This window comes from Diabrotica undecimpunctata, chromosome 6 (genome assembly GCF_040954645.1).
Source record: "Diabrotica undecimpunctata isolate CICGRU chromosome 6, icDiaUnde3, whole genome shotgun sequence".
In the NCBI taxonomy this organism is placed as follows: Eukaryota; Metazoa; Arthropoda; class Insecta; order Coleoptera; family Chrysomelidae; genus Diabrotica; species Diabrotica undecimpunctata.
Window position 1 is genome coordinate 152,620,954 of NC_092808.1, and position 24,773 is coordinate 152,645,726.

Consider the following 24,773-nt stretch of genomic DNA (forward strand, 5'->3'; position numbering starts at 1 on the left):
AGCTGTATGCCTCTCTAGTAGAATATTTCCCTTCTCAAACAAATAATTTTGATTATTATGAATCATTTGCTCTTAAAATTTGTGAAAGACTGTAAAAGGATTCTCACAAGAAACAAAAAATATGTTGACGGACGAGCTGAACATCTCGAACTTAATGGCAAATAATGTTTTAAAATCAATACATTTTTAGTCATCATTGATCTGTTCATAGGTGAATTTAAATGAGTACCAAGACAAATTTAATTTCCTGGCATAAATCGTAAAACCTCCAGGAAAAGCAGAAGAAAGTATTTTGAGATCAAAAGCTCAAAATCTCATCGAAGCTTACAGAAATGATCTTGGAGATGACTTTATTGATGGGTGCTGCCATTTTCAAGCATACTGTGAGAGTATACGGTAAGAAGTTTGAAGATACCTCGTTGATAGCCATTTCAACTAACCTCAGGTACCATTATCTTCAAGAAGTCTACCCGAATATCAACATAGTGTTATCGGTTCCGGCTAGAAACTGCTCTAGTGTAAGAAGTTTTTCTTGCTTAAATGGGGTGAAAAACTATTTTAGATCAACCATTAACGAAGATCAACCATTAAAGGCGTTGTCTGTGTAGTGTATAGAATCTGAAATTGTCACAAAGAGAGATTACAACAGAGTGGTGGAAGACTTTCCTCAGAAGAAGGCTGGGAGGAAAGTATTTTAGATGAAGATTACAGAAATAAGGAAGGACTTATTTCCTACAACTATTCACTATATACTAAATGGCAAGTAAAAATATTTGTAAAAATTAAAACTTACACAACAATTTTTATATAGACAAAATTTCTTAAACGTAGCGAAATAATCGTGTCTTTGGTCTAGTTACTCCAGCTCTAGGCTATATAGCTACGTTAGAAAAGGAAGTTATAGGCTTGGGCATATAACTAATTTTTCTAACATAACTTTTATGTTCTTAAAAGTATCCCAATCTTGCTCTTTTTCCAAAATCGCGGGTGTCTATAGCTGGTAATTTCTGATTTACCAAGTCTTTCCCCTCTATATGTTTAGGAATATACCGAACCTTAGTGACCAACAATTTACCTAATTTTTTGAGCAGTGTATTTGTGCCGTACTGATACATTCAGGGAGCCAGAGCGACAATCACTTAGCGAGTTAATTTCACAATCTATTAGCAAACCACTGCCATTACCTGTAATTAATAATTCAAAATCAACTTTCCAATTCCAATACCTATTTCAGACAAATTATCCGTCGTCGAGACTGAGAAGTCACCTCACCTCATCTGAAAATCCACAAACAAACTCTTAACGAAATGCTGCGATAGTTCCATCCTCGCCGCACGCGCTTCCAACCGCTCTCCGTCTCCGTCTGTCACCTGTCTCTCACCTGTACCCCCTCTCCACGAGAGCGACCAATGAGAGGTGCGCGAGAGAAGTCGGAGGAGACTTGATCTTTTTAACTCATTCACATTCATGCGTTCGACGTCTTGTAAGTCGGAGATATCGTTTACCTGCATTCGCTCTTATTTGTTTCTTTTTTTGGACAGTTTTTGGTGATGTTTAGACTAGTTGAACTGACTTTGTTGTGATCTTATTCGGAGATTTATTTTATTTTATGGTTTCTTCCGACAGTAGTGCTTACGCCAATGGAAGAGTGATGATATGGATTTTTTCCCGGATTGGTTAAGGTAGTTTTGATTTATTGATTTATTTTTCATTTAATTGAAATTTCTTCTTAGAAGCTATTTAAATATTGATTTGAACATTCTGTTTGTGAGATAATGTCACACCAGACTGTGTTAATTTTAATACTAAACAAATTTTTGCTGTTTAATTTAGTACAGAAAACAGTTTAAATTGTATTTCTGCAGAAAGACATTTGACAACTACTAAATGATTTTAAACCTCTTAACTACATCTTGAGTTAATCTTTTGATCCGATATCAAAATTTATCTTAAATTGTTTTGATTTTTAATCATTTCTTTTTAAATGGTCAGTAATTAAGTAATTAATGATGGCAAACATTTATTATTTCATCAGTTGGTATAAATTATCTACTTTGAAACAAGAAAAATTACCAATTTTCTTTTGTATGGATATATAGGTAGATTTGATATTTAGATATATCTATAAATAATTGATATTCTTTAGTGTATAGATACAATCGTTGTAACTGTCCAAAAAGTTTTAGCAAATAAACAAATTGTAGTTATTATTTGTTAAAGATCAAACTGTATTAGAAAAACGGCTTGTATAAATCTGCATTGGTATAATTTGCACTATACCCAACAATATCTGTAGATCTTTTTTGACTGTGTTGCTTTTTAACATTCATTTTTATTCTTAATTTTTTTTAAATTTATTCTTGTAGTCATTTTCTTTACAGTAGGGCTTCATTCTATAGATTTTAAGACAATGATAATAACATAAAAACTACGATAAATCTTATAATTTATATCTACCAGTCGGTACAACTTGGATCCTCATCATCATCATGATTGGATCGACAATCCTTTCTGGATCTTGGCTATTATAAAATGTTTCTAATATATGCTTTTTGTATTTCGAGTTGATTATATTCAGAATCTTCAGGTTTTGATTCCGTTGTCTATATTATATTATCTGAGTCTCGGCCTCAATTGATCTGTATGGTTAGTTTCTTAAATATTTCATTTTCGTACACACGCTTAACATGGCCTACCCAGTTTTTATAAATGTATCTAGGTTTGGTTCTTCAGACCTCTATAAATATGTGTCTTTCAATTTTTCTTTCGGGCACAGCAACAGTTTATCATTGGTTTCTTTTGTTTTCTGATGATGCACATATTTCTAGTCCGTATATTGGGATAGAGCTTATAAAATTTGCTTTTTCTGTGTTAGGTATATTTTGTCATCTTCAATAAGATTATTTTCTTCCCGCTAGTCCTTGTTTCTCCTGTTGTTACTGTGTACCTTCAGTTTTTTTAACGCTCTCCTGCATTACCTAGAATTTTTTTTAGCTGCTTCATATTTCATTTTCCCCCAGGTTTCCCATTCTGTATTTAAAATCTCGCAAATTATTGGTTTCTCGAATGTTTTAATAGAATCAAAAGAGTATCGAAGCGAATGGGGTTTTTAGTTTTTAAACTTTATAACGGAAATTGTCAGTAACTAATCCATCGAATTGTGGCTCATTTTTCTTCTCCTTAACAATTTTTGGAGGTAGCAGCCTCCCGGCATATGGTTGAAGTTGTAAGAATCATTTTTGCATAACAACTGGTCACCTTCGATATAAAAATCAGCCGGTTTTTTGTACAAATTTTGCGTTGGGAAACCCTGCCTCAACGTATATATTTTTGACTTGAAAGCATGCACGAACGATGAGTATTTGATCTACATCTTCGTTCCTAATCCTGTGAAATGTACAGTTTGATTCAATCGGCTCTGAGATTTCTTCATCACTTTGATATTTCGTTGTTTCTGATCGTAAAAAAACCTCATGCTGGTGGACTTTCAAGTAACTTGTTGGCAGTAACTTTTTCTTTTTAAACGTACCCTGCCATCATTTTTATTTCATTAAAACTAACTTTAGTTTTGCCGATGAATTCAGTTTTTCCCAGTTATGTTACACTAGAAAATTTTCTGATGGCACCAAATCTTCTGAGTTATTTCTTTATGATCTACTACCCCCTACATGTCCTTATATTACTCTAACGTATGAACCAAATAAGAAAGTAATGAATATAGAAGGTAAATATATATCACTTGTACTTGATGAGTTTATTCATAACATTGCAAGCGGTACATTACAGTTTTATTTGATTCTTTTGTTAATCCTTGAATGTCTCTCTTCAGTCATTCCCCCCGGAGGGAATGTAGTAGTCTCTGGTCATTTCTTTTAACTTATGCATATATCCATCTTGTTGGAGATCTTGCTTTTGATCTTCAGCCTTTTACCTTTCCTTGGATAATAGGTCTTTCCATGTTTTCTGGTCTGCTCTCATAACATGACCAAAGTATTGGACTGAAGATGGACTTTGCTTTGATCTTTAGTTCATTTAAAATTGAATTATTTGTCCGGTGGTCGGCCCACGGAATTTCTAATCCTTGATTATTCCACATAAATAAAAGATTTTTGTATAAATACATACTACTCCTAGTACTTAGAACCATAGACGTAAACTAGGAATCAAGTTTGAGCAAGTTATGGAGACCAAATACTTAAAAATTAACACTGTGGAGCCTTGGTGGCTTGGAGAGAGAAGTGGGAGATTATGGACAAGAGGTGAATGATTGGCAGAATTACTTTACACTGAGATCAAATCTTTTTTCTTCTTCATTGATAAGCGTACGCCAGTTTTATCATCGGTACCTTCTTATTGGACATTCCGGTTCTCGCTACATCTTGTTCTTGATATAACTATAATTTTTAAGACGTTCAGTGATTTAGTTTATTGGTATTTTACTCGTATATACCTCCTATTCCACTTATATGACCGTTTACTCCTTTTTTGCATGATATCCAATCGTTTATGTTCCCTATATTAAACTTTTGTTCGAGATATTAGGTTGCCTCATAGTATCTGTAACTACCTTCATTTTAAAAGTATCAACTAATCTTCTCATTGTCTTGTTATTAACTCTGGTTCGTGCAATATAGAGCACGACTGAGGTCTCAAGAACACAATGAAGATGAGGTGAAATTAAGCAACAAGAGCCGGTACGCAGCCTAAGAAGATTTACAGTGAAAATGCTAAGAAGTTAAATAAGGAGTGACGACATCATAAGAAAATGTACTGTCTTCTTCTTCACGTGCCATATTAGAATTATCCGAATAGTTGTTTTGCATTTGATATCTGAGTCTATTCACAAATGTTTTTTAACAAAGAAACCTGTTCTTCCTACACCTCTACGCCCTTCTATTTTGCCTTTAAGGATCAGCTGTAGTATTCTATATCCATTTTCCCACATTATATGTCCCAGATAAGACATTTTCCGGTGTTTGACAGTCTTTATAGCAATTCTCTATCTTTATTGACCCGCCTTAGTACTTTCTCATTAGTTTTTCTTGTTATCCAAGGTATCTTCAGCATCCGTCTGTGAATCCACATTTCCAATGATTCAATTCTGTTCAATTCTTGATTTTTTTAGTGTTCACGCTTCTGCTTTATACAAAAGTAGAGACCACATATAGCACTTAACAATTATTTGTTTAAACTGATATGAGGTTGAATGCTCGAATAAATGAACTTTGATCAAATGAAAGGCAGATATCGAGCACAGTTTTATTAATTAAATCTTGCCCAAGTACTTTCGCTCACTAGAGCATCCCTGAGGAGTAGTTCCCCGTTGATTTTTATTCCATATGGCTGTGACTTAAGTGCCTTTTAAAATAACTAGTCCGAGTAAACATTGAACAATGTTGGGGACAAAATGCAACCTTGTCCAACTCCTCGTTGTATGGAGATTTCGTCGGTGTAGTTGTTTCCAATTTTGACCATAGCAGTTTGATTCCAGTCATCTATTTCTATACTTTGAATGCCTTTTCGAAGTCCACAAACCATGTAAATACATATTTTCTTTAATCACAGCATTTTGGTAATAGGATATTTAGCGCAAAAAGTGTCTCCCTAGTTCATATAGCATTTCTAAAACCAAATTGGGTACCGTCTTCGCATCTGAGTCTACTTCTTTTGTTAATGTGTGTTGTATAGTGTGGCTCATTAGGCTAAATAATTGATATTCTGAGCATTTTCAATTGTAGTGTAGAGAGATTACTGAAGGAGAGGATACTGAAAACAAAAAAAATGGAAAGTCAGATTGTTCAAGATAACAAGGGAGAAAAAATTGACAATTTTCCCTAGAAATATTAATCCGCCAATGTTAAATACCTTGTTTGTGATCAGACCTCGTCAATTCTCTGTCAATTTTTTATTTCTTATAACATGTTAGATATTCGAATCTTCTCTTCTTTTCACATTTAGTTTTCTTGCAGCCCACACAATTTTTAGAGGTCCAAATTTCTAAAACTTCCAATCTCTTGTACGTGACGTCGGTTAGCGTGTTAAAGTTAACATTTATAGAGCGTATTTTATATTTGTACAATATGTTTTATATGGTTGTACAATATTTTGTATAACACCTGCTAATTCTCATATTTTTCTGATCTCTTCATCTAAAAGCTCTCTCTTTTTAAAAATTTTCAATATTTTGTTTTACTCTAGGTATATAGCTTAATAAGGCTGGGTATAGTATTAAAACGTCCACGAAGAACTTTCATCTTTCTCTCAAGAAAAGATGCTTTCTTTTCTTGTTTCATCCACTTTTTAGTTTAAAACTTAGTAATTATGCGAAATTTTGTGTTGTCTGGTTTTAATATTTTAATATTTTAAATGATTATGACGCAACTGAGTCGTATATCAAGTGATGTTCGTGTAAAACAAGACCAACAGCCTTTTAAGGCCATGGACCATAACTCAATCAAAGCAAAAGACGAGAGCTACAGTTCATTGTAACGCGATCCTCATTTCCGCGGCAAAACGTTTTGTAACAGAAATTTGAACTATTCGCTATCTAGTGTTGCATAAAAAGATAAGTCAGCTAAAAATCGCGGATTAGCAAATCGCTGGCGGTATGTATCAATAAAAAATAACCTTAGATTGATTTTTTTAATAGTGCACGATGGGTTATTCTCGACGGGTAATCGACCTAGACTTGGATTTGTCGGTAAAATATTTTTAACAATGTCACGTATGTACGTTTTTTACGTACAAGGACGAGGTACGTACGCTGGAATCGTACCGTAAGAGTGTTTTTTGAGATTCTTAGAATAGTTTGAAGAATTTACTTGACGTCAATAAATGAGGATTTTTAAAAATTGTGTCCTTTTTTGCTATTGGTTGCTTTTTTGCTGTTGTCTTTTTTTAATATTTGTTTTAATTTACCCTTTTCATCATATACATATCTGATAATCTTAGCATACTCACTGGGGACTTTTTGAGGGTCTTGAGGGTAGTTTGTATATTATTGAGCGTATCATTTGAGTCTAATGTACTGTTTTTCTATTCGTCACATTTGGTATTTGTTCATTTTCTTACATTAAACTTCTTTCCTGAAATCAGATCCCGATCTTTTACGATCTTTTGTTATTTAAATATATGTTCTCTGTACGTTTCTAATGCACTTATAATAGATATAAACTAGAAAATATATCGCACAGCTTTTTGAAGAACATATCGCACCTCGGCTGAAAAAGAGTCACAACTCAAAAAATTCTCTACTTAACGCTCTGACTTTAATTTCCTTTCCAAGGGCCATAATTCTGCATGTCATTGAACTCGACGAACTTTACATGTTATGGAACCAGCCTGTTTGCTGCAACAAAAATAATAATAAATAAAAACTAGGAAGGATAACACACAGTCATAAACAAGAAAATAACAGCCAATAATTATAAAAAGCGTCATAATTAAAAAAAAAGTCAGTGGATTTAAGATCGTATGTGCCGGTTCTGAAAAACAGTCATATTCCAAAAATAGTTTGAAAAATATACTTACATATTCAAAAAAACTGGCTCAACTCAAAATATAACACTACTCCGCACCACGCAAAAGTACTTCCTCCTACACCTCGTTTACACCTTCGAAAAAACTGTCACTCTTTTCAGGATTAAGCACCACGTGTAGACTGTTATAAAGTCAAAGAGGACACTGTAGTGGAATGCATGCTGAGCTAACCTGTGAAAACCAAAAATGTCAGATCGCCATCTGGCGGTAAATAGTTCAAATATAAAAGTGACACTTTTATCGAAGAAAGTACGACTTATTTCAATACTTGTAGCATGTTCATCTCAATAATCGCGATTTTTGAGTTGTGACCCGTTTTTAGCTAAGGTGCAATATATAGAGATGGTTAATGTAAACTTGGAAGCAGTTTTTCTTACAACCATTTCACAAATATCTTCGTATTCATGTTATCGTGATCATCAGTCGATTTTGATTTTGATGAAAACACAAGATCCGATCCATCAATAAAACCATGTTTTTCATTTGTTGTTACAGACTAAGTTGCCAAGTCTATCCTAATCTATTCGGATAGTTTTGTAGCAAAAAAACTCAATATCTTCATGAACAAACGTTCTACAATAAAATCTACCGAAAGAGAAGAAAAATATATGTAGAAAGTAACTGTAAGATATGGATAGTTTATCTGTTTTGTGTGAAAGAGTCACACAAAACATGGAGCGAGCGCCCAAACGTTCTTCGATCTTAAAACGCAATAATATGTTTATTTTATAACTTATTGTTTATTTCCAAAGAGATATTTGATACGAGATTTTCTCGTATTGTGTTTCTATAATTTTATTAATCTTCATTATACATTAATTAATTACCCGCATATTCGAGAAAATACAGACATTTAAATAAGTTTTTAGCAATACAACAAAAAACATTTGCGCTTTCTGTCGACATTTTATAGCTGCATTTATATTCGACATAACTTCTTTGAAACCGTTTTCCAAAAACATTACAACGACTTATTTACAAGAAGTCGCAAAGTGTCAGAACTTTTTCAACGACTGACAATTTGGTTTTTACAATTCCAGTAACATTTTTTAATAAAGACACACCTTTTTGGTATTCTGTACCGTATATAAATTTTGTTTTGAGAATATGTATATTCGTAGAAAAATTTTAATGTTAGGTTAGTTTATTTTAGTTTTTCTCAAAAAAGAATTTTAAAAATTTTATTTTTGATTGTTATTTGATGAAATTTTACATTACCAGATGGTAACTAAAAAGGGTACACTTAAGATGATCACCAATTAGCATAAATTAACTCGTTGATAGTACAAATCCATCATCGTAATAAATGCAGGGATAGTAAAATAGACCCGGATATATTTGTAAACTGATTACTGGTCTACCTACACCGTGTGGCCGGTAAAGACCATAAAATACTTGCAAACCGGTAAGATTTGATCATTTGAAAGAGTAATAGAAATAGAAAGACAAAAAAAAATTTATTTCTTCTTTTTCTTTCAACATCGATAGTGAACTGCTAGAAGTGAACTAAACAAGAAGAATGATAGATGATAGGTAACAGGCAATGTTGTGCTTTAGACACAAGCGGCTTGGGTCAAAAATACTGGTGATGAGTGATGAGTTTACCTATCTGCGGTGATGAGTTTATGGGTCTCTAAAGGATACCGGTGGTCAGTTTGCTATATCTCGGAGGGTCTAATTATCTCAACAAATGGTTCCATTTATTTGTCCGTTTTTTCTTGTAGAACCCAAAGTCATACAAATCGCCTGTAAAGCACGTAATTATTGAGGACCTAAACAGTCCTTTATTTCCATGTAATCTAAATTCTCATGGTGGCACCTACTATACAATTAGTGTAGTCACTAAAGGTGAAAATGAAGTAAAAGCTTCAAATGTTATCGGATTACTTGGATATTCTTGAAAATTAGTATTCCAGCTCATCTGATCCTCCTCCTTATAAGTTATATTGTTTTGACGTGTGCTTTTCCGCTATTTAGATGTAAAAACTACCCTTGTATGAAAAAATTCGAAAAGTCGAAATTTACGTATTTTAAATATTCAATTTATGTTCAAATATGTTGAATAAAGTTTCTCCTTTCGAGTTTTTCAATATAATTTATAAAATTTAATTACTTTTCTACCTTTAAAATACTTCAAAACTACATTTTCATGTCCGAAAAGATCGGGAAAAAAGTTTTTAGCAGCTTAAAATAAACTTTTGGTGCATTAACAATATATTATGTCTTTTATTATTCATTAGATAACGTAACACTCATTAAAAAGTTCAACCCTTAAGAACGTAGGCGCAAAATTTCGGGCCAATGCTTTTTAAATGCAATCATTTTTTTCGAATCATGAGAAAACTAACAAATACTTTTGAAAAATTTAAACGCAGAATGAAAGGTTACATTATTACCGAGAGCCGAAAGTCCCTTAGAATAAACAAAAAGGTTTTTTAAATGAGATATTTAAAATTAAAAATCACACTAAATTTTCTCTTTTTTTCACCCCTGTAACTTATTAAAATAAACATTATAGAAGTTTTCAGTAATTAATAACAATAAGGACTTTAGGCCCTCAGTAATAATGTATTCTTTCATTTTGCCTTTAAATTTTTTAAAAATACTTACATATTAGTTTTTTTAGGATTCGAAAAAAATGAATGCATTTAAAAAGCATTGGCCCGAAATTTTGCGCCTACGCTCTTAAACTATAAGTACCTATAAAATATTTTAGAATAAAATATTTTCTAGAATGTAAATATTAGAACCAAAAGCTAAATTTAAACTAAAACAAATAATGGAAAAGCGCTGAGAACTCAATAGAAAACCACACATTTGCTTATTAAACTTCGAAAATGCATTTGGTAACGTAAAGAGAAATTTTGTATTAAACATTATAGAAAAAAAAACGGATTATCCTAAAAAATACAATAAAAACTTATAGGTTGACACCCAAATTACAGTAAAGAAGGAAGTAAGTTAATGTCGCTCGCCGTATTAGTATGTTAAGCCAAACTGACAAACAACTCGTATTTTGTTGGAAAAAAACTTGTTTTCTCTTTTCCGACTATGTAGTTACTGAATATGCCTCGTATATCTCTAAACAACTCATACATTTTCTCACCTTTGAATGCTATTTATATATTCAATATGATTGGAATTTATTGCTAACTCAAAACATTGCTTATTTTATCAACTAACTATCAATATTGATATAAATTTCTAAGAAAACCCGTACGACCGTTACAACGAAGTACTTCGGTGAATAGATACACTGGAAAAATTATGCGTTTTTCTGTCCTACACGGAAACGAAGTTTATAGTATTTCCAACAGTTTTATTGCTCCCTTGAATTCTAAGTAAAGAAAAAGGTTTAGGTATGTTTTACGAAACAAAATAAAACATTTTCTTAGATATTTCATTATGTCCAACGGCTTTAATATGGTTGAGTACAACTTACATTGGCATTTAAGTTTTGACTTAGACGACTGACAAGAAAAATTCAGCGTTAAAAGTTTATTTTTAGTTTTCTAGACTATTTTCAATGAATATTAAGATTTTCGCGTACATTTGCACTAATTTTCGAAGCAATTTCAAGATATGGTAAGTCCGGGGAGATGGCTCACATTTTTTTGACTGTTTGAATCTTAGCACAAAAAAGTCTATACTCTAAAACATTTATATATTTATATTAAAATACCATTTGGAAGAAAGTGTACAAAGTTGGTTAAGCCAAATACTTACAAACAAACACAGTAAACATCAAAATACAAAAAACTGTAAAAGGCCAACTCAGCAGATGTGTCAGGGTGATATAGCTCGATTAAAAACTTCATTTGGGCATTTTTTTGCCAATACTTTTCAGCATATATCTCATAAATTAATATATTCTGAGCAGTTTTCATGAAACCAAGAATTGCAATGCACGCACTGTACCCAGTCTTCTTGTTTCGATATGGGAGAATATATTTCCCCACTTCCTCTTCTTCTTAAGATTCCCTCTCCATTACTGAAAGTTGGCTATAACTACAGCAAATTGCTCTCTATCTTGAGCTGTTCTTAGTATCGAATATGTATCTATTCCTGTTCAGTCTCTTACATTTTTTAGCCAGGAGCATTTTCTTCTTCCTGGACCTCTTCTTCCTTCCACTTTCCCTTCCATTATCAGTCGTAGGAAGTTGTATTTTTCTCCTCTGTAAATATGTTCTACATAACTCGTTTTTCTTGTTTCTACAATATTTAGGAGTTCTGTCTCAGTATACGTTGATGTACAATTCTGAGTAAAATTTTAAGAAAATGGCTCATTAAGCTAATTAATCTGAACTGAGCATCTATTTGCTTTATTTTTCTTGGGTATAGGTATCAACATCGATCTAAGCCAGTCTTCTGGGAAGATTCCAGTGGCATATATTTTGTTGAATAGTAGTGTTAAGGACTGAAGATATTCTTCATTGATAAGTTTTATCATCCCTACATATATCTCCTCTGGATCTGAGGCCTTTCGTGGCTTTGCCGTATTGATTTTTTTTTAACTTCCGATGTTAATATATCAAGTATTGTGTCTTGTACTGTATTCATTTGTGATTCTGTTCTCTAGTCATCAAACAGATCTTCGATGTATTTTTTCCATATATTTTCTACATTTTCTGGGCTAGATACTATTTGGTTATTATCATCTACTAGAGTTATTGTAGTGAATTTTTTCTTCATATTTGTAACTTCCTTAATAATATTGAAGTACTCATGTTTTTTTAGTAATTCCCTCAGTTCCTCACATCTGCTGTTCATCCATTCTTCTTTGGCTTTCCTTACTTTGTTTCGGTTGGTTCTCTGGCTTTCTTTATATTTTACTTCATTGCGGTTTTTGTAAGATCTTCTTACGTCCATCAGTTCTAGGTCATCCATGTATTCTTTGTTTTTCTTGTGTTGTCTTGTAGTTGTTCTGTTTTTATAGTTGTGATTGTTGTTTTGAAGGTGTGCCAAATACTTTCTACTGATTCTTCTGCTACCACGGGTGCTTCACTGAATTTTTCTTTGAGTGTATCATTGAGTGTTTTCTCTATCTCTACCTGTACTGCTGGATCTTTAAGTTTTTCGAGGCTAGGTTTTATCTTCTATCTGCTTTTGATTTTCTTCAGTTTAATTGAGATTTTACCGATAACCAGATTGTGGTCGGAACCAATATCCGTCCCGGGATATGTTGTAACTGCCCTGGTTCTATTTCTATAACGCTTGTCAAAATATATAATCAATCTGGTTTCTTATTACGTGGTTTTGATTATCTCCAGGTGCTTACCATGTATATAATCTTCTTTTTGGTAGTTTAAACCAGGTGCTTGCGATCATTACATTTTCTTCTTGGCAAAATTGGACCATTATTTCTCCTCTATCATTTCTTTGGCCCAAACCAAAGTTTCCGACTACGTCTTCACCTACTTTGGCATTAAAATCTCTCATAATATTGTTTACAGCATTTTTCTTTGCGATATATTTCCCCACAGCCGGCACATTCACAATTTGCTTCATCTTGTAGATCATCGCGAGAGTCTTTAGTAATTTCCATATGATCGTCAGAGTCTTTGGAAGAAGATGACTCATAAAACATCTTCTTGGGGCTTCTTGACTTTTTTTTTTCAGAGATAATTCTTTTTAGCATACTTTTCTTTCTTTTTAACATCTAAATCTTTGCGTATTGGTAAATTCACTGGGCTAGTAAGTATAGAACCATGAGAGACAATTAAAAACGTAATATAAAACCTCAAGTGCAAAGTGTAGACCTACGCGATACCGATATTGATAGTTTTATACGCAAAATCCAGTTTAGGCTGACTTTTTACGGTATAAGCTGAATAGCATTATATTCCTTCTAATTTGCATTAAATATTAAGTAATCAATAATGAGTGGAACTATTTAATTATTCAAATGAGATACGGATTCGTCATCGCACCATCTAACGCAACCATAAAAAAAGTTACTGTACCCACCGCAGGTTCATTCATATTTATCTCGAACGTCTTGTCGTACGATTTTTGCGGATTTTCCATCAAATCACGAATCCATTGATAAAGTTCGTCAATAAGAAGTACACCCAAAATCTAAACCTGTAGCTGATCTAAAGGAATTAGTAATGTCTGAGTCGAAACTAGCGTTTGACGGGTTTTGTGAGTAACTATAAGGATTGTTTACTTCGGTGATTATTCAGTGTGAATTTGTGTGTGAAAATGTGTTAAACAATGCCAAGGTAAACGTTCCTCATTTGTTAAATACGAATTAGTAATGATTATTATCACGTAGAATAAAAAATGCAGTAGATGTCTGCATTGTTCGATGGACTTGCCACGAAAGTTGCTGGTTCATATATTTTACTTTAATTTTCAACTTCAGATTAAATTAAGAACACAATACGTCGCATGTTAGTCGATGAAAAGATTTTTGCGATAAATTACGTCAAATTTTTTATTGAATAAGCTTTAATGACTGAATTTTCTTAGTTTCTGCTAACAATCAAACAATTATGATCACTGTACAGCAAATTTGCTACTTCTGGAAATATCTCATCATATCTCAACTTTCTAACTCTTCTGGCATTTTTAAGCTTAAATTTTTTTCTGGCATATCTTCCTTCGTACTCTGGCCGATGCTTTTTTTTATATGCAATTTTAAAGCTCGCTATTCACGTTCCAACGGCCGCAGTACGATTTTGAATGCAATTGCAGTACAATATTGTTGAAAATCTGATGTGAACACACTCGTACCGATTTTGCAGTATGAGTTTTACTTTTAAATCAGAAACATGTCAGATAACGATATACTTTTAGCGGTCTTTGCACGATCAAATTTACGACCCAACCAACTCTGTCGTACTGCTGCAGACTGACTTGTTTGTCTGCCGTCAAATCGCGCCGATTTGGTCGAATGGTGCAAATACACAATCAAATTACGTTCAACTTTGTAGCATTCGACAAAATCGTACTGCGGACATCGTCATCCTGAGGACTTATTGATGTTTTTCCTCTTTTCTTCAATATCCTTTTCTATTTCTTCGTACCACCAATATGGTTTTGCTCGTGCGGCCCTTTTTCGTATTGTTCCCAAACTTTTTTGATGATTCATGGATGCATAATTTGATTCATTCATAGTGTTTTTCAACATTATCGAAATCTGTAAAATCACCATCTTTTATTTTATACTCCGTTTAAAAATTATTGATAACACTACTTTAACCATTTTACACTTTTTTATTTTTAATATTTCTTTAAATAAAATCAATCCTAATAAAAATCTACTTTTCTTATATTTTTGTAAATTCCACCAAATTCAATATCCCTGCAATACCCTCAATTTTACTCGTTTTAACCGATTTTTCTCCATATTAACCGTCTGTTCATTCTGCAGACACCCTTCAGGTAAATCTCGCTACGGTAGTGTCATAGCGTCTGTGTACGTGGACGTTGCCCAGGCAACGCCTTGGGGTGCTTTCACATCAAATTCACTATCTCACGGGCAACCCTGATTGTTTTTTTAAATATTTAAAAGGCTGACGTGAATTATGGCTGCAGGCGTGCGGTTTTTTCATTGTTTTGACCGTTTGTTTGGTGGCGGTAAACGGAAGCGAATTACCCAGTAAGCTTTAATTTTTATTGGAGTTTGTACCGATATACCGGAAAATGTAACGGGAAAATAATAAGCTTGTTTTCGATTTTGACACCTTCAACAAGACGTAGACGCAATAATAAAAGTATAAATATGCTGATACACGATAACTATGAGATCCTTAATGTTTATCTTGTTCTATTATCTTATTTTTGCGCTATAAATAATTGCTTTGAATTTTTCACCACTCATTTGAATTTGCTTGTAATAAAAAGCATATATTTGGTAATTAATTAGACATATGGAATTAGTTCCTTTCAAATTTGTCAATAAAAGTCTTCAAGTGAATTTATCTACGCCCATAAAAAATTTAAATTGACTGAAAGCATCAGTTACGTCGTTAATAGGCGATTTTCTTGGAAGTCATCCGCGCTATCTGTTACATTACATTTAATAATAATTATGGTTATCTCCTAAATCAATACGGACGACTTAAACAACGAGTAAGAGTTAAATTAAACACAAAATCATTCACCATGTTTGCGAAGAGAAATTTCATTACTAATTCGAGAAATTCTTCTTTAATGAAACAATCACGCAACGTGTACGGGGGGTGTAGACAACTTTGATACATTTTGGGATATTTCATCATGATTCGAACGAGTTTTCTTGAAAATTCCTAAATTTCTAACAACACAGATTGTTCACTTTATTAGACCAGTAAAAAAATTAACCGAAAAGTCTTCTAGAGGTTTTTGAATGATATATGAGGGATAGTTGATGACAAATCCTTGAATACGTCCAGCTGATTTTGTTTTTTTTTTAAGTTCATAAGATATATAACGTTCAAATACAAATTGTAATACAATCCCTAAAAAATTCTTCAATTTGCTAGTTTTTAAATTAAAATATATAAGAAATTGACCGATATAACTACAAAAAACCCTTATTTTTGCAGTAATTTATAAATTTTAATTACTTTCATTTTTGAATCTTCTTATTCGCGTGCCATATCAGAATTATCCAACGTTGGCGATCAGCATTGCGAAGGCCTCTCGATCTTCTGCAATATGAAATAATTGTCCTGCATTAGTTATCTGTGTCCATTCACGAATGTTTTTTAACCAAGAAACTTATTTTCTTCCTACACCTCTAGGGCCCTCTATTTTGCCTTTAAGGATCGGTTGTAGTATTTTATATCAACTTCCCCTTACTATATGTCCCAGATAAGACATTTTTCGATATTTAACAGTATTTAGCAGTTCTCTATCTTTGTTGACGCTCCTTAGTACTTCTTCATTAGTTTTCCTTGCTGTCCAATGTATTTTCAGCATTCGTCTATGAACCCACAATTCTAATGCTTCAATTTTGTTCATGATCGATACTTTTAGCGTCCACATTTCTGCACTATAAAAAAGTACGGACCAAACATAGCACTTAACCATTCTTTGTCTTAGTTCTAAACTGAGATGATTATTGCAAGGAAATGACTTCATTTTCATAAAAATAGATTTAGTCATTGCTATTCCTTCGTTTTATTTCTATGTCTGGATCTAGTTGGTCCGTTATCACAGTTCCCAAATATGTCATTTTGTCAACTTTCTTAACTTGGATTCCATTTAATTGACGCTTTGCATCGGGATGTGGGTCACGATTAAATTTGGTTTTGTTTGAGTTTATTTTAATGCCCATTTCCTCTCCTACCTCGTGAATACGATCAAGCAGAATTTGCAGACCTTCAATATTATGTGACAGAATTACTGTATCGTCTGCATGTCTAATCACATTAAGTAGTTCTCCGTTGGTTTTTATTCCATGTGGTTGTCTCTCAAGTGCCTTTTTAAATAACTGGTCCGAGTAAACATTGTACAATGTTGAGGACAAAATGCAACCTTGTCCGACTCCTCCAATTTTTACCATAGCAGTTTGATTCCAGTGCAAATTTTTAATGACACTAATATCCTTGTCATCTATTCCGATATTTTTCAGTATTTGCATTAATTTTACATGCTGTACTTTATCGAATGCCTTTTCGAAGTCCACGAAACATGCAAAAACATATTTTCTTTGATCACGGCATTTTTGTAATAGGATGTTAGTCGCAAAAAATGTCTCCCTGGTTCCCATAGCATTTCTAAAACCAAATTGGATACCTTCGAGATCTTCTTCGCATTTGCGTCTAATTCTGTTGTGAAGTATTTTTAGGAAAATTTTAAGAGTGTGGCCCATTAGGTAATCGATATTCTGAGCATTTTCACGCATTGTGTTTTTTAAGGATTGCGACAAAGATGGATTTGGGCGAATCTGTAGGAATCACTCCGGTGTTGTATATAGAATTAAAAAGTCTTACTACTACTTTTATGTTATCATCCTCTATTAGTTTCAGCAAGTCATTTGGTGTATCATCTGGACCACAAGTTTTTTCCAATTTTAGCATTATTTATAGCGTGTTCTACCTCGCATTTCATAATTTCTGGGCCGTCAGTATATTGTCATATTTGAATAACTACATGTAATATAACTACTTCAAATTATGGCAATTAATGAGTTAATAAAGTGTGTTAAAAATTTCAGCTACATCGACTAAATATATTGTAAGTTATTGAATTTGTTTACCTCAGAGAAGGATTATTTAAACAACTGCCCTTTTCTAAATAACAGCTCTAGCTTTGTTTAGCAGTTTACAATATTAAAAAAAATTTAAAAGTTTTATTAAAATTGTTATAAAAAAAACGTTTGAAAAAGGGCTGACGTTTCAGCTTATAAACATTTATAATAACTTTGATATTTTTTACGTAATGCGCTTGTATGTAGGCTCACTAAAAAGATAATGAAAATACACAATCTTTAAACAAAAAGAACTTTCTATGGCCAATAGGAACTAAGATGGCAATTTTTTTCTTAAATTCATATTTCCATTGTTTATTAACCATTAAGAGCTGAAAATTGAGCAGATTATAAACAAAGATCTAAATTTATGATCCATTTATAGATGGCATATTCCGAGAAGGAGTAAAAAGGTATAACCCGCTAAATTGATGGTACTCGATAAATACCACATGTCAGCTTCGTGTTTTTTAGAATGGAACTTCAAATTAGAACGCGCTGAAAAAATTGCAATATCTCGGTTTCATAATGGCACGCAAAAGGTTGATTTTTTTTATATTACGGTGACTCGATAAAATAATGAGAACTGTGCTATTGTCACCTCCCGGAAAAATCAATTGGTCAAATTTTTTCATAAAAAAGTTGAATTTTAGTAGTATTTCGTGAGAATTATTTTAATTTTATCGATTAATGTATATTATTTATATATTGATTGATTGAATTGATTTTAAAACCATTTATTCAGAGAGTATAAAAACTTCTCAAAAAATATAAGTCGTTTCTCATACATATTTTAATTTAAAACAAATTTGGAATATTAATTTATAATTAATATTAGGTATTTATGTAAATAATATATATTAATTATAATTAAAATTTAAATACAATTTTAAATAAAAACTTTTTTATGCAAAAAGTAAATTTATTTATTTTTCTGGGATTTTCCGATTGTTCCGAGAGGTAAAAATAGCCCAGTTCTTATTATTATCTCGAGCTACCCCAGTTTAAAAAAAATGAATTTTCTACTTGCCATAAAAGGCGAGATAATTGTAAAAGTTCGTACCAAAAAGCACGTGTGGAAGTAGAAGAATTTAAAAATCTTTATGTGAACCAAGAAAAGAGGTATGAAAACATCCATGGGTTAGGTTAGGTTAGGTTAGGCTTGACTTCGGAAAATGATTGCATAAAAAAAAGAATGAGTGAGACTGTTAAAAATTTTAGAAAACTGTTAAAAGTCTTGTAGATTATATGCCAAAAACGCGTTCAAAACGTTATTACAGCCAAGGGAGCGCATATTTTTAATTAAAACAATTGAAATTTTATTTTTTTATATTTTTCCTTCATCTATAACTAATAGTCGTTTAAAATTTGTTTGCACAATGTTGTCTAAGAAAGAAATGAAAGCACAATAATAAATTGCCTTCAAAATCTGTTCGAAGATAACTGTTTAACATCTCAATATTATTTTTAATGAATAGATTAAACTGCCCAACTTACAACACACTTTGTATACGTCCTAGCGACATCTATAAATAATGAAAAACGTCTCCAGATTTGTTAAAATCTATTTTTATATCAAGTTATGAATGATAAGAATTTTGGCTCTTAGCATCTTAGAAGCCGAAAAGAATTTTTAACGGTAATGCGTAAAAATGCATAAATCACAAGAAGAGACGCTGTTGAGAAGACCTTTTAACAGAGTTTTAATATTTTATTTTTTTTATGAAAAAACCACAATAAGTGTAATTAAATTTAGGTATTTGGGGCGTTTATTTTTACAGGGTGATTATAATGGTAATTCAATTGTCAATTATTGGTGTGCTGGTTTTCTGTATGTTATTAGTGTCATATCCTATATCTTCTGTTGGAACTAAAATATAAAGAAAAGCTGGAGCACCTTTTCTATGAAGACCAGACAAAAAATGTTCTCTATAGTTTTATGATGGAAAGTTGTGGTGGTCATAATATACAAAATAAAAATAAATTAAACAGTTGAAAACTTCCGCCAGTGATTTTGTGTAGGAGGGGTTAAAAGAGAACGAAAAAATTTTTTGTAATTTCCGGAGAAATTTGACATCGCATCAAAAAATTTTAAATACAAAAATTACAGATCTATTAATCTAATCTATATATTTTTAACATAATCTTAAAACTATGGAGAAAATGCAGCAAATTGTCTTTTTTCGGGGTATATGTTTTTAATTTTTGATTTCTTTAAGAGTTATCTAATTTTGATAAATCTGCATGAAAATATACATATATATGCTCTTAATTATAACAATCTTTTTTTTTTCGTTTTACAAACGTCATTTTCTTTTTTTATAACGTTTTTTCTTAACTCGAGAACGGCTGGATCGACTTGGCAAATGTTGATTTTGAAATATTTGTAGAAATCCAAAGAAGGTTTAAAAGGTAAGAAAATATGATGAAATTAGGAAGGAATATAGTAAAAAAATGTATTTTCACATACAAACAGTTATGTATACTCCTTTGGATTGACGTCACTTAAACCGTGGCTATATTGATAATTAAAATGAAATAATTAAGATTTTTAATCTTTAAAGAATTTAAATATGTTTTATATTGCATTATATTTCATTAACCCACCTATAGTAAAACCGCGCTATCAACAGTATTCACTTCTTTCGGCACTCCCTAACTGCCACGCGCCGTTTTTTATTAAAATTTTGTACTTGTTTATTATAATTAAACCAATATCAAAAGAATTTGAAAATAATAAAATAAAAAAATAATTTTTTGGGTTTTTTTTAAATTTTATATATATTTTTTTAATAGGAACAACTATGATTTTTGTTTATATTAAAAAGTAGATGTTTCTGCGAAGAAAATCAGACCTGAAGAAGTAAAAAAAATTATTATGGAAGTTTTCTTGAAAACAGAGACTTTTTTTTAAAAAAACACGAATATTTCGAAAACTTTTGGATTTTTTTTTCTAAAAGAAAATATGATAATTAAAAGTATATTTTCACCAAGATTCATCAAAAATGAATAACATTTACAGAAATGTGAAATAAAAAACAAAAACATCGAAGTTCTTAATTTTTTTCGGTAATGTTCAATTATAAAAATTGTAGATTTTTCTTTTATCTACAACTTTTGCTTTTAAAATTTTTTGATAAGTGGTCAAATTTTGCCAGAAATTAAAAAAAACACATTTTTCTGTAGTACTGATGGACTTTCCATTAAAATTTTCTTAAATCTCCCAAAAATGTTTTGAAAGTCTTGGTCTCACTAATTAACGATTTCTTTAAAAAAGGTATATTTCCAGAGTGCCTAAAGACAGCCATTATTATTCCTCTTCATAAGGGTGGTGAAAAATCGAATGTCTGCAAATATAGAACTATTGTCTTATCCTACTTCTTATAGGACTACCGGTCCTATCCCAAATTATTGAAAGACTCTAACTTACTCTCTTTTAACGTGGATAAGACAGTAGCATTATCCTCTAAAGGAGCTCTTCAACCCTTGCTTCTTAATAACAGCCAGATCAGTATCGTTGATTTTGTAAAATTTCTTGGTATTTTTATAGTCAGCAACCTTAAATGGTCCCTTCATATCGAATTGTTAAGTAAGAAACTAGCCTCCCCCTGCTATGCAATAAGATCTGTTTTGAAAGAAATCAATTTAGCATCTTCCAAAATAACATATTTTTCTTTGTTCGAGACTGATCTTCGATACGGTCTTTCTTTTTGGTGTTCTAGTACAGCTGCCTAATCTGATATTATTTTTAAATTACAAAAAAGAGCAATACGGTATCTTTTTGGCCTCAGTAGAATAACAAGTTGCAGAAGTTACTCCAAAAATCACGGGATTTTAACTCTTCCCTCTTTATATATTCTAGAAATTGTTTGCTTAATTCGTAAACACCTACATCTTTTCCAGCAAGACCTAATCATGACTACTCCACCAGAATTTCAACTTCTGATGTGTATGTAATGATCCCGTCTACTAACTTAGTAAAGAAATCTATATTATATTCGGCAAAAAAATTATACAACCATCTCCCTTTGTAACTTAAATCTACAATTTCTTTTCTTAAGTTCCGTAAATTGACAAAAACCTATCTATCTGAAAAACCATATTATTCAGTGGAAGACTTTCTTAACGAATAACTAAGAAATTATAGTATGTTTAGGTACAAGCAATTAAAGTATATATATTTGGGTATCATCATCATCATCAGTGGCATTACAGCTCGTTATGAGCCAAAGCCTTCTTCAGAACAATCTTCCATTCGCCCCTGTCTCTGGCAACTCTTCTCCGTGCTTTTACTCTGATGGATTATAGATCATCCTCTATGTTATCTTGATACCTAAGTTTTGGTCCTTTTTTCTTCTCGTCTAAGATTCTCATAGTCTTCCAGGTTTGATCTCGTTCTACGCTGCTGAAGTCTCTTATATGCTTCATTTTTCTGTTGGTTAATGGATCTACATGGGCCTGCGTAGCGCAAGCGGTAGGATGCTTGCCTCGCAAGCCGGTGGTCCGGGGTTCGAATCCCACCACCGGCAAGAACATCTAGACATTTTAAAAATGTCTATAGGCCCCAGGTCGACTCAGCCTGAATAAAAATGAGTACCTTGGGTAAAACCAGGGGTAATAATAGACGGTTGAAGCGTAGCACTGGCCATGTTACCTTCCTTGTATACCGTAGGCCCTAGATTTAGCAGACTACCCTGCTATACTCCCAAAGCCGCGACAGCGGTATAAAACGGGAGACTATTATATATATTAATGGATCTACATTCTTCGTCAAACCAATCTTCGTTTATTTTAATCTGGTTAGGTTTTAAAAAGCCTTTAGCCGCTGTATGGATAGCTTCCTTGCATTTGGTCTAGTGTTCTTCTATACTTATATTTTCGTCAATTCTTGTCAGCTCTTCATTTAAAATTTTCCTGTAGTTATCCCTAGCGTCTTCAGATTTGAGCAAATCAGTATTATATTTAATGGATTTTGAGCTCTGGCTCTTCTTAGCGTTTGATATACGAGCCCTGAGTTTTGTTCTTACAAGGTAGTGGTCGGAATCTATATTAGCACCTCTAAATGCTCTTACATCTAGTACGTCCGAGAAATGTCGATTATCAATTAGTACATGGTCAATTTGGTTTTTTGTTTGACCATATGGTGATTGCCATGTGGCTTTGTGGATATTTTTGTGAGGAAGACATGTACTTACTACCACCATTCCCAATGATGCTGCGAGTTCAATCAGGCGTAAACCATTTTGGTTGCTGACAGCATGAAGACTATGCTCGCCGATCGTGGGTCGGTAAATAGTCTCTTTGCCGACTTTAGCGTTATTTTTATTTATATCGTTATATATTTGGGTATCACATGCAGCAAATTAAAATTATTCGTAAACTAGTTTGTAAGGTTTTATTATGCAATTTGCAATTTAGTTAAATTGTGACATTGACGATTTATGTTATTTTAGTAAATTTGAATTGTTATTGTTATTTTTTTTTACGTTTTGTAAGCTTTGTCCATAAAATTGTACAATTTTCAGTGACAATAAAGCATATTTCCATTCTATTCTGTTCTATAATAAAGTGATGTAAGAGTAACAAAATATTTAAATAAATACTAAATACTTTTCTAAACACTCTCGTATCTTCGTACAGTCTAAACGCCATATTCAGTTTCACACCTCGGTTTGTTTCAAGCATCATTGAACGCAATAGATCAATAAAACCGCATTTGCTCCTCAAATCAAAATGAAATTAATAGGATTTTAAAATGGTGAGGTTTGACCGAATTCTATCCAGAACCTTATACTCAATAAAAATTTGCCGCAATTGTATCTTAAAATGGACAAAAGTCAGGTTAAAATATTTTTTTATTAATTATTAATCTTAAATGCATTCTTCATATTTATATATTTAATAATGATAAAGTTTATTTGTATGTGCTGAGTTTTTCACCCCACCAACCTTATAGTTAGCGTTATTCTCTTTAACCTTAGAGCAATTTGTAGTTGTTCTTGTGGTTGCCAATAATCTTTGTGTGGGTTTATGTTTTTTCGTGGTCTTCGTGATAATATCTGTAGTCAATAATGTGATTAATCAATAGAACCAACAAATTCTGATGACAATGATAAATTTGTTTGCACAATTCGCTTGAATTAAAATGCATATTAGCAATTTTTGGAGATTTCTATTTTACCATTGAAATTTTTATAATTTTGCTGATCAACTTTTTGCACTGTTTACAAGTACTTTCCAAATAAGTCTAGAATCTAACTGTACATGCCAATATAGTTGAAGAAATTGTTTTTTGGTGATTAGGTACTTTGTTGTCTATGTATGTATTGAATATATGTAGTACTTTTCTACATTTGAAGTCCAAGTCGGGTTGAAGGAAAATAACGAAAAGGATCTAATGAGGTCATACACATAATATAGAGATAAGGGAAAATGCCAAAAGAGTAAAAAGTGCTAAAATGTCGAAAGCTTTTGCTGACTCTAAACTGTAAAATTTGACGACAATTCGTATCGTTTTTTTTTTATTTAATTGTGAATGTGAATTGAACCATTAGCTCCATATAAAAAATAAGCTCAAACTATCAATGTAAAAATTTTTTTTCTGCATTTCTGCGTCTTGAAACATAACAAAAGCAAACTTATGGGCGTATAACTGTCACTAATTCATATCGATACCAAACTTACAAAAAAATTCACCTAAAAATCTACTACATTTTTAAATTTGCAAATTTCTATTAGTAATTTATATTGTCTGCGAATTACGTCACCGCTCAGTTTATGATAAATATGGTATACCTGTAAGAATTCATTTAAAATCATAATTTCTACATAAAAACACGAGTTTTACACAAATTATTTCTTTTTAATTGCGTATTACTTTCACTTTCCTGAGTCTAATTCAAGCGCATATTATTTATACTGAACAGAGTAGTTATTAACGTATATAAATAATTTTTATATAGGTAAATATACGCATTCTAAAGCTACAGGTCATTTAAAAAGCTTTTAAAAATTGTTTGTGTCATTCGGAAATGGTATAATTATTTGATAA

At 32.0% G+C, this 24,773-nt stretch overlaps 1 protein-coding gene across 1 annotated transcript in view; it reads left to right on the plus strand.

Annotated features, from left to right (window-relative positions):
- Positions 1 to 1,332: 1,332 nt before the first annotated feature.
- The window catches only part of peb (zinc finger protein pebbled), a 110,916-nt gene continuing 87,475 nt past the window's right edge, over positions 1,333 to 24,773 (plus strand). The window contains exon 1 of the mRNA XM_072535812.1: positions 1,333 to 1,682. The gene's annotated coding sequence lies outside the window, so the exon portion shown is untranslated. The remainder of the gene's footprint in view (positions 1,683 to 24,773) is intronic.